This window comes from Poecilia reticulata, linkage group LG6 (genome assembly GCF_000633615.1).
Source record: "Poecilia reticulata strain Guanapo linkage group LG6, Guppy_female_1.0+MT, whole genome shotgun sequence".
Taxonomy (NCBI): domain Eukaryota; kingdom Metazoa; phylum Chordata; class Actinopteri; order Cyprinodontiformes; family Poeciliidae; genus Poecilia; species Poecilia reticulata.
Window position 1 is genome coordinate 24,336,299 of NC_024336.1, and position 12,364 is coordinate 24,348,662.

A 12,364-nucleotide genomic window follows, 5' to 3' on the forward strand; every position below is an offset into this window, starting at 1 on the left:
TATTTTTTATTTATTTATTTTTCATCCATACTGATTGACTTAAGTCATGCACCAAGACAGTGAACCGCCAAAAGAAGGATTTGTTGTCTACAGTTAGTGTGAGCCAGATTAAATCGTTCAGAAACTCAGAGAAGAATAGGTGTGTCTCAGACGGGATTTACAATTACAAGCTGGTCATTATGACTGTATGGCTGCAGCTGAATACCACAGTGTGGGTTTCACACAAACAGGATCAGCGGGAGGGGATCATTAGAGCATCTGCAGAGTTAGGTCCCATCAGCTCTGCCGGAGCTTGGGTGAGAGGTTCTCACTAGGGAAGTCCAGTGGAAACGAGTTGTAGGCCAAGCACTCCCCAGTTCCTCTCTTTTTAACCTGATTACTGTAATGAGCTTAGAGACTGTTGGATGCACAACTAGTGTGGATGCAGACAAACACGCTGCACTCACCCAATCGTTGGTTTTCAGTGGTAGCTAAATCCGAAGTGAATCATCAGGGTCAAACAGCTAGATGGCTCATTAAGCCCAAAGGTTTTAGGGAGACAGAAGGGAGAAGAAAATGTCAGCTTGCAGCAAGATGAAATGGGCTTAAGAAGCTGTATGAGAATGTTTTCAAGTGCCTGAAAAGAAATGCCAACCTAATTGGTAACATTCCTGCTTATAATTACCATCACCATATTGCTTCTATGGAGGAATACATCATTGACTTTAATACCTGGCAGTGAGAGACGAATCATAGAAGTGTCATATAAACAGTTATAACACGTGGAGTTCTCATTTAATTTGAAATGTTTTTTTAAACGACCAGCTTCAGAAACCAGTAATGAAGCTACATGCACACTTTAAACAATGCATGTTTTTTTTTTTTTTTAGAACATTACAGATGTTGTCTGAACCTAGATCAACAAGACTGTTGAGGAGAAACTCCGGTTGGCATAAAATATGTTTTGCTGTGAAGAAAAACAGATACTGGAAAGTGACCGGTGAGTGTATACAGTTGGGTACAATAACAATACACATGCAAAATATGCAATAACGATGAAAGGTGGTATAGGTGAGTGGGTGGGTAGATGAAGGTTTGATCAAAGTTGGTTAACAACTTGCTCTGGCAAAACATAGCCAACAGTCCAGCTCCAACATGTGACAGGCATTATTTTATTGCTTGACAACGACAGGAAATTAAATTTGAATGGAAACTGCTGGAGCAAAGTTGGAAAAATACATAACTTGATTATAAGCCAAAATGTACTGCTGATTTAACTTATTTAAGGCTAATATGCCTTCTAAACACTGCCAAGGGTATAAGCAAATAGAGAACCTGATTAATTGTTGACAAGCAATACAAGACAGACTTTGATTGTAGACCTATAAAAGTTGAACACAACTGGAATTGTACTCTTGAGAAGAAGTGTGTCTGGGTGTATAACTATTATACTCTACCCAAGATACAGCTTTTAATCATCTGATTTGGTTGATTAAAAGACTTTTTGAAAGTGCCCTATGCAGGATAACAAACAAACATCCAGACACTTGTATCCAGATGCTTGTACTGCATCACAAATTCTACAGTCGTACCATGGCTGGTTTTCTTTCAGGTTCTTAGTAAAATATGTGATAGTCCTCAAATTTAACAATTAGTGGTTGTTAAATGACTCCTACCAGAACAAAAAAGGCTCACTAACTGCATGTAGTTTTGTGGCGTATGCTTGTAGCCTAAAAGCTTGGAGTACAGGTTTGGAATCCAAACCCACAGCCAGGCAGTGTTAGAGATAGACTAGATGTTTAGTTCAGTTGTTAGAAACTTGACTCTGAATTGAGCTGAAAGAGTTGAGACTTGACTTGAAAAAGACATGACCTGTCACAATAATGAAATTCGTTGGACAGTAAACTGTCCTAAACATTATCGCGACAAGCAATTTTACTGTTATTTTGAGACTATTTTCAAGTAATATAATGGTAATGACATTTGGTAATGAACATTTAACATGGAACTGAAAGACATTTAACAAAAAAGATGAATTATGAAGTCTCTGTAAACAAGGGCTGGTTGACACCAAACCGCCAGACTGAAAACCTTTATCATCCAGTTGTTGGTAGAAAGAGAGAAAAGAGACAAACAATAAATCAATCAAACTGAAATTGTTGAGCTCGTTCCAATTTATTATGTAACCAATTGATTTATTGCTTATTGTGATAGACCTACTTGCAAACATCTTCATGAAGGAGTGCTCCCCACGAGCATCAGCTTAGAAAAATAAGTACATTTTTAAAAGTTCCTGAGCAGTGGCAGTCGGGAGAAAATTTAACTATTTTCAAAGGTTTACTTATTGCAGTCATTTGGAACTGAAACAGACTCGATAATAAGAATCAAATGAACTTTTGATTTCTGCTTGTACTCCATTGTGCAACTCAAACGTCTATTGCAAATGTAAAATATTTCCCAATCCAGACTGCACACTACAGGTCATCCTCAGTGCTGCATATATCATACTGTTGAAAGTTAAGACGTAACAGATATTCTGCAGCTCAGCAATTTGCTCACTTCCTGAGATTCACTAATTGGCTTCTTGAATTCTACCATAATAGATTTCAACTCATTAATTCTGACACACTCTTGTAATTAGTAAAGTGGGGGCACCGAGCAAGCTGATAACCTGAATACTGATTATTTCTGCCGTTTCAGGGGTAATGATAACACTTATTTTCAACACTTAACACCTGAGCTAGCGCCAGTGTTATCTACACCTTTTTCAGAGATTTTCTTAATGAAACCATTTGAAAGTTCAGCAAAGAAAATAGAGGAACATGGGTAGAATCATTTGAATATCAAAGAGAGTGTGTTTGAGCAACACCTGTCCTACAGATATCAGGTGCCAGGTCATTAGTCTTGGTCCATTCAAATGAATGTTAACGAGTCATACTCTAATTTTGTGCATCTATGCTGTTCAGAATCTACCTAAAATATGTCAATTACAGCACAAACTTTTATTTTATTTTCTTGTCCACAGTCACAACATAGAACTCATTACAATTTGTCCACAATTCAAAGGATGACCAACAGCCTCAAGATGATAGTGACTTATTTATTACCCCTATTGCACATAGCACATGTGACTGCCTACAAAGAAAAAGAGCTGTGGTGTATTTTTTTAGAATGGCTTATCTTCACAATATCTCAACTTTTCAGAAAATGCTTGTGTTGCTTCTGAAGGCAAGTTGTCACTTGGGCAGCTTTTAGTGTTGCTAATGATGCCAAGTTTACACTATAATACATCAGACAGAAATTATCTCAATGAAGGCAGGGAAGCCTGTTTGTCAGAGAAAATAATCCAAATACTGTTTATTGAGAAAATTGTATCCCTCTTACAGAAACAAATGATGGAATATTTTTTTCCGAAGAGCCAGTATAATCACCTCTACAGAGCTTATCTGCAAAGAGACAAATTGCACCAAATCATTATTTTTAACCAAACAAAGCAAACAAACAAACAAAGTATAGGATCAAAACAAGAGGCGCTGCATCTCAGACAGCAGGTTGAATGTTCTCCATATTTCTAATCAACAAATTCAAAATCAGTCTGGTGCAGAGGTTTCAAAATGTTTAATTTCCCTGCGTGCAAGGACTGTGACATTGCTACCTTGACTATTTCTGATAGAATTATCCAAGCATGGCAACATAAGATAGGACAACCGAATATGGGAAACCCTGGATTAGGATAATGTCAAGAAGGCCTTCCAACCTCAAAAACTTGAGGTTCATTACTGAAGATATTGGTGGGGGAAAAAATACTTTAGTGTTTTACAAAACTTTCAATATACAGTATCACAGTAAGCCATTTTGAACTTTTTCTATCTGATCTTATCTTTGGCTTGTTTCCATTCCAGCATTGATTGGACAGAAGTGCAGACTGATTGAAGACCAAAGGTAAAGACTTGGGTTTGAAGGCAGGCAAGCATCAAGTTAGAAAAGGAATTGTGTCCTTCTTTGTTCTATATTAACTCAACAACACATCCATTCCTCGCTCCCTATCTGTGGATCCCTGACAGGAGCGGTATCATCCAATTAATCAGACGTTCGCTTTCAAATCCAAGATGCGTGTGTGATTCTAAAAGAAGACAAAGACGAAACTCTCAAGCAAGGGTTAACAAGAAGCAAACTTCGGCTCAACAGATCTAAAATACAGAAACAAAGTTCACATTCTGCAATTCTCCCTTAATGTCCTGCATCTGTTTGAGAAGCCAAGCACAGAACTGTGACACTGCAGTTGGATACAGATTCTTTAATCTCTCCTTTTGTATGACATTGTCATGTAATCTCCATCTCTACCCAGGGAGCAGCCAGAGAGGCAGGAAATGAAATCAATGCGGGGTCTCTGCACTGGGCTTTACTTCATTAACATGGACACTACAGATGCAGCAGTAAATCTGAATTATGAAAGGGTGCCAAACAAAAGAACAACAGACGAACGGATCCGTTGGACACGATAGGGTCACCCTGTGTTGTGTTTTAACACAGCTTTACCATTGTTTGACAGTGAGAAAATACAAACAGAAAATAAGCCTCTAACGAGGCTTATTTTCCTCACAGGGGAACATTAGCATGTAGGGTTATGCTGTATGAAAGACAATTAGCGTGTATTTGTAAGCATACCATTTAACTATTTAAAATGAAAATGAGGAAAAATAAACACAGCTTTTGCTTTCAGCTGAAGAGGAAGGTATTATGACAATTACTGATAATCACAAAGACTCGACGTGTTAATTTGTTGCTGGGCTGCTTCTTCCACACAATTCATTTTCACGATGCTGGCCAAAAATTTAGCTGTGGATGCTGATAAAAAGATCCTATTTCTCCTGGAGTTGTTCAGTAACAAGGTTAAATTGGGTTCACTGTTAATCTTCACTGTACCTTCATTATTTAACAGTTTTTGCTCGGAGCCAGAACATTCCTTAACAACATGCAGAAATGAATAGTTTAACTGTTCCAAAAAATATCTCAATAAAAAAAATATGATTTAGTATTTACACTCTAAAAAATAACAGTTGAAGTAAATAAATAAATAAATAAAACACCACAATTGCATGTGTAATTATTGCAAGTGATCCACATCAGCCTTGATTCACTAAACAGCAAGGTAAATACCCAGTGCAGGCATGTAACAACATGTTTTAAATCAGCTAAATGTTTATTGACATTTTTTTGACCATGGCTAAAATTTGTTACAGCAATTCTTTAATTCAAACAGATTAGTATGGATGTGTTATGGTTCTGAGAAAATAAAAAAAACTGAGTTGGACAAAGTCACAAACTTAACTGGCAGGTCAGACCTCAAAGGACAGCCAGAAACAGTATCAGGCATCGACAGCCTCATTGTGTTCATTGTTACAATGATGTACATCTTTGAAGAAAATTGGGTAAACAACATCTCTTGGGTTCATATTTTAATGAACAGATGCAGGCGGTGATGAAACTGTTGCAAGACGCCTCTGGAGGATGAAGTAGGCATGTGCTGGTCAATGGTGTTATGCTATACAGGTTTTCAAAAAAAATGTCATCATGCCTATTTGTAAGGCTTAATAACCTTTTGATGAGATGCAAATGGAAATCCTGAAGTGTCTGGAGCTTTTTGTCTGCTGCACGTAGCACTGGGTAGCAAATCAGAGCCCTCCCCCAGCTGTTGCTTTACGTTGCAGGTCAGCTAGTTGAAAGACAGCCGCTGGACTCTCCTCTACCAAAAAAGGAAAACTACATTTTATTTGAACATATTTTTAGTGGCAAAACTGAAGCTAAAGAGGCACCAACCTGTCTTTATAAAGTTAAGTCGTTTTAAAACTACGGATACATGATATGAGTAGCATGTCTGTAAATTTACTGACTGAGCCACCTCCTTTTTTGGGGTATAATCTTAAAGATTAACACAGTCGTTAACACAGAAGGATTTTTCATGACAATTGTCTTAAGCATCCAAAATCGGTATATCCAAAACACCATGTGTATTAATGCACAAGGTGAAAAACACAGTTATGACTCAGCTACCATATAAGTACCAGCCAATATTACAAGTATACGTCAATGGAGTGGTGATAAATCTATTAAACCTTAATATTTACGTTCCAGATTATTGTACCATCTGATGCTCCTTCCAGCCAATGCTGATGTTAAAGCGCTTTGTTTTATGTTGTAGATGTGATTTCAACACAACATTCAGAGGTCATTAGGTTAAGCACCTTGTTGATGGATTTCTACTAATGCCACTGTTGCTATGGTGAGAAAAAGATGACTGACATCAATGGTGCAGTTGCCCATTACTGAGACATAAAGCATCGGTACACCTCCCCCCTCCCCATTTCTGAAAAACACAGCTTCCAAACGATTAGTTGCATGCTCCCATGAGGCTGAGAAGCTACAGAGTAGAATGTGTAATTCAATTACTCCTGTGGTTCAGGACCAAAGGAAAGGGGGAAGGCACATCCTTTTTTACCGAGAGGCCTAGAATATCCAAGTGTGGCGTACACACAAAAAGATATTAGGCCTGCACCGTACAGTTGGTCTGATTTGGACACTTTTACCTGTTTCAAGAAGGCTGGAAAGAAACAAACCCTGTTTTCTCTTTTACAATGCAAAACAAAGTTGCACCTAAAACACTCTTGAAAAGCCTCATCTTTGCACAGCGGCTGAGGCTAACACAGAGCAGAGTGAGCCACCTCACATGGCAAGCCAGCCGCATTTGAGGCAGTGCCTCTGAGCTTGTGCCATGAGTTGAGGATGCTGTTTCCCACTGAACTTGCATACAGATTGCCCTTTCACAGCACAGCCTCCTTCACTGTCTCTTTGTCCCTCCTCCCAGCAGGGGGATTTATAAAGCTTCACTGTGCCACGCTCCACGAGATTCCTGTAATTTATGACAGGCTTTTTCCCTGAGAGAGAGAGAAATCAAATCAAACTGTAAATATAGTGCATGTTTCCCAGTATGAGCTCCTCACATGGACTATACATCACAGATAAACGGCAGAAGCCCTGACACTCATTAAATAACAGCATCAATAATCCTACATGTGGCAGCAGTACATTTGATTTTGGATTATGAAAAGGGTAGAAAGGATGGTTAATGATTGAGAAACACCAGAAGCTAGCTGAGGGAAATGAAGAATTACCAGAAGCATAAAGCAGCAAATCAGCCAACTGATACTGGTTTCAATGGGAGGACAGACAGTTTGCGTCCACTAATGCAAGTCAGACCTTTGACCTCAGGCTTGCACACACACCTGGCTGTGTTACATGATACCCTCGCAGCCAGACTGGAGGGAGAATGCATTATCTCATGGGTATAGCCGCGCAGGTCTAGCATGTCCACTGCGCACAGGCAACTAGCCTCCATTAAGCTACTGGTCCATCAATCTGTGTGTCTGAGGAAAATGAAGACTCAACAGAGAAATATGGAAACAGCTGCCATATAGTGGACTAAACAGATGGTGGTGATGGCATGAAATCAACACAGGATCATTTTTAAGCCTCTACACTGCGTCTCAATTTAGCCTGAAAAAGGATACATGTCTGGAACACTTATCTAATATTTGATCTCGGAGAAAAATGCACTTCACAGATCTTTCCCATGTGCATCCTCTTTGTCGTTTGATTTTTTTGCATCACATATTCTCTCACAAACATTTGGAACAGCGCACTGAGCCCCCTGCATGTGTTTTGTTCGTCACTATGAGGGAAATGGTTTAATGTGTTCCTTGATGAAAGTGAACGCCGCCTGTTTTACAAAAGGCTTTTGAGTTTGGAATTATCCAATTACGCTAATTCAGTTGATGCAGTTTGCTGTAAGTGCTGAGCAATGCGTGCATAAGGAAGAAGGTTTACCTCTCTTGCAGAGAGGTGATGTGCTTCTCGAACTAAAGCATATGAAACATCGGGCATACTGGAAGGCTTTCTGTATAATGCATTTACAGAGCGCACAGAAAATGAGTGAGTTGTAGAAAAAGGTGTTTGAGACATAACATAAAACTACAAACTAAGGAGGCTTAGCTTGCGAGTCATCTTTAAATGCAATGAGATTTACTTGCCAGTAAAATGTCCTCGAAATTAGCATCATATGTATCACTGTAGAAAGCTGCAGTGACAGAAATATGACATTTTTTGCCAATTTTCACTGGCAAACTTGAGGCTTCATTCATGACAATGTTAAAATTCATACTTGATGGATGATTCCGATTTCAATGCAGTCGGTGAAGTGCTTTAAAATAGAAATGCCAGAGTGCCAAACGTAGCTATTTTCTTCAGGGAATCTAATATTTTGGATTTATGGAAGAAAAAAAAATTCTGGCTTATTTCTCACTGGAAACAAAACTCTACAGATAAATTATATTTATGGAAACACACATCTGTCGCAAGTGGATCTTTGTTTTGTATGTGTTTACGGAGGTACATCTCAAATAATTTTGATAGTGAGAAAATGTGAGATGTTAAGGAAGCCCAGGTTGCTTTGATAGAACCCTTTAAGTCATCTGCAGTTTGGGTCTGGTGTCTCTCATCTTCCTTTAGACAATCACTCAAACAAACAGATTCTCTGTGGAGCTCAGGTCAGGCCAGTTTGCTGGCCAGTCAAGGATAATAACACCAAGGTCACTAACTCAGCTTTGCTACCTTTGGGAGTGCAGACAGGTCTCAATTCAACAATGGAAGGATGGAAGGTTTTACAAGCATATCAGTAAGTTTAAGAGTACAAAAACTTACAGAGCATTATCTATTTCCCATGGCACAGTGAAGACATGTACCATGAGACAAAAGTGACATCTCAAAAAAAAAAAAAAAAGAAACACTGATCACTGTAGAAACTGGTGATTGAGTACTGATATGTTCTACATCAGACAACAATCTCCAATATTCTAAATATGTTTTTACTAAGAAGTAGCATTTCATGACTGGAAGCCTTTCCTTCAAAGAAAACATCCAAGTCTCAAATCAGGTCAAACCAGGCATCTGTTTAGGTCTGATGAAACCAAACTTGAACTCCGAAAGGTCAATTTGACACAAAGGCAACAGAATTAGCCAGGCTTCCATAGAACAGCTTAAAGCTGTGATTCCCTCGCCCCCCATTAAACATGCTTAAGGTTAAGGCTACATCATGTGTTTTTGTTTATTTTCATGTTTTGAATGGCAAATTATTTCACCTTTGAATAAATAATATAGTTGTTTCTGAAAAAACACTTGTTCAATCTAATTTCTCAGTACATTAAACACCAGGGTAACATATGTAGAGATGAGCATAGGTGAAATAAAATACGTAGGCATATGACATTTGCAAGCTAATGGGTTCTGCTTTAGGGAGTTATTAGTTTCATTTTAAAAGCTGATACTATAAATCAGTTACAGAAAATTAAACCAAATGTCAGTCATTTTAGATCAAACCGATTAGGGTGTTTCTTCTACATTAGTACACTGTCTGCTCTTGAGAAAGACAACATTTATATTCAGCTTCCGTTCAGTGCTGGGCTCAGCAGTACACAGAAAAACAAGGTTACAGAATGTAACATCAGGACATTGTACGATGGATGCACACTTTGAATTTAAATAATCTCATTGCTCCAAATGCTTGACAAGAGGTCAAAAAATATTATACATCTGCTGACAAATCAGCCAATATTTGGCAGTTCTTTTAAAATATTACAATCAGTCTTAAGAATACACACTACCAATTTCTGAAAAGGCATCTTTGGTCAGCGCAATATTGCTACACTTACCATGATGACAAAAGTGACACCTGGAGCCCTTCAGTCAGCCACAAAACTACAGATAGATTACTAAGGAAAGATCTGTGTATCAACTTATGAATAAAAATAACCACCAGTTCGTTCAAACGTTCAAACCTTGCAATCTAATTTTTCACAACCATTTGGGGTTTCTCTGATTAACATGTATAATTATTCATATGAGAAAAAACCTTTAAAAATCTTAGTTTTATAATAAAGCCTTTGGCTCATCAGCTGTAGTGGAGGTAGCAACAATTAATTGTTTAAGAAGCTAAGCAGGCAAATTAATGTGGGGATACCCATTTACAGAAAAGGAGCACATTTCATCTCAGTGCTTACCTTCTTTAAAAGTGACAAGCTGACACTTTTAAAGAAATTAAAAAAACAATATTCAATGTTAAATGTGTCTACAGGAAAACCAGTGAAACTGGGACAAAGCTGGATGAGGACCCATGTTTGCTAACCATGTACATCGAGGACAATGATGACAAGAACAATTTAATAACATGAGAGATTTGTTAATTTGATATTAATGTCATTGGACCAGATTCCAGTTAAAAACTCAAAAAAGTTTTTTTGACAACAAGCATTCCAGGTGAATTTATTCATAAATAATCATTTGAATATCTGGAAAAACACCAAATGACCAACATGGAATACGGTGGGAGATATGTGAGAAAACACTCCGAGAACCATGTTCAGTGGTAATTTACCTGGATATATCACATGGAGGTGCATTTTGCTTCAGGATTATCAGGGGGAGCAGGGGAGACATATTCAGGGTAAAAAATTATCAAAACAGAGCAGAAGAAAAAAAAAAATCTTCATGGAATAAATGAAAACTGTTCCTACACTACAATCCATGTTTCATTCAACAAGATGAACATAGGCTGCTGTAAAACAAGGTCAGGCAAGCCTCTGCCCTGACATAGCAACGTGCAAAATGACCTAAAAATGACATCAAAGCTTAAAAAAGAGCAGCTGTGCATTTGTGTCACATAAAATAATTTGAGAGCAATGCCACAGCTATATCTTTTTTGTGAATAAATGTATGAGTAAAAGCCTGTCCCATTCAGTATACACACTTTAACTGAGTTCCACGGCTTTCTCCTCATTAAAAGTGTAAACATTCATAATGTCACAACTAGAAAATGATAGAGGAACAAATAAGTGATGGCGTAATTTGATATGACTTGATGTGAAACATAAAGTACAAATGCTAGCCCTAAACACTTTCATTTGAATGTTGTCATGCAAGCTAGTTGTATGAAAGAATCAACGTTTCCATTGTGAACTAACACATTTTAAACCGTGCTGAGAAAAACTTAACCCATGTGTTTTTAAGCCAAATGTCTGATTTATTTTCCAGTCATTAAACTAAATGAGATCCCAGTTTCTGGACTTAATCTTATCCTACCATTATAAAATCAACAACAGCTTACTGTTTGAACCGTAAAGGTGGAGAATTTTATAATGTCATGTAAGCTTGTAACTGAAAGTCCCTGGACAAAATGTAACACTTTTATTGTAATTTCTGCAGTATTCTGCTAACTCTCGTCATTCTTGACCTCTGTGGTTTTCTTTGAATTCTCTCTTAGCTGCATGTCCTCCACCCTTCTAGAAGTGTAGGTTTTCCACTGGAAGCAGGTTAGAAATCCTTTGATTGTTTCTTAATGCTTACTTCTGGAGTCATTGTTTCTGTCAAATAAGCTTAATCCCTTAGCTGTCATGAGGACACTGCTGACCTCAAGAACACCAGTGACTGACATGTACTGTACGTAAAAAGGGGTTTTAAATTAGTTTTGCAATACTAAAGTCATTTAAAAAAAAAAAAAAAAGCTACAAATATCTTGAAAAGAAGCCCATTCATCATCCCTCCTTGCTACTCCAGATGCATTTCATGAATTTAGACATCCTTCAAGCTGCTTTGCCGAGATTCATTTCTAGGTCACAGGAGCATCATGAGACACAGTGGCACAAAGGAGAAAAAGACACTGCTTTGTTTTCCTAGTTTGTATTTATACTGAGTTCACTTTCCTTTATGTTACATTAACACATCTGTGCCAACACAAGTGCACAGGGTTATTAACTTGAAAAAAGTTCCCTCTTGTATCCAAAAAGAAATAAGAACCAAATTGCCACTTGTTATAAAAAGGTTTTCACGCTCGTTTTCATATTTTTCCAGCTTACAACAGAGGTGGGAAGTAACAAAGTACAAGCACGTCATTACTGTAGTTAAGAAGCTTTTTCTGTACTTTATTTTGGGCATTTTATTTTCTTGACCACTTTTTACTGTTACTCCCTGTATTTGAACAAAAGCATTATATACTTCTACTCATTTCCGACCCAATACTCTCTTCTTACTTCTACACATATTGCTAACAACATGAACAAGTCATAAAACAGAAGGGAAATCAATCGCTCTGATCAAAGGTGTCCAGAGGTAAGAATGGTTTGTGACACAGAGAAAAACATTAAAACATGGATGAAGACAATGTGTTGGGGAAACGGCGATTCAGAGACGCTAGATATTTATTCACACTCACTAAAGTAAAATCCAGTTACCTTCAGAAGTCACTTAATTAAAAAAAAATTAAGCCTTCCCTGCGTTT

The 12,364-nt window shown here is 37.7% G+C and overlaps 1 protein-coding gene across 5 annotated transcripts in view; it reads right to left on the bottom strand.

Annotated features, from left to right (window-relative positions):
• Nucleotides 1-12,364, bottom strand: part of tln2b (talin 2b) — a 98,557-nt gene that overhangs the window by 76,971 nt on the left and 9,222 nt on the right. The gene's annotated exons all lie outside the window — the stretch shown is intronic.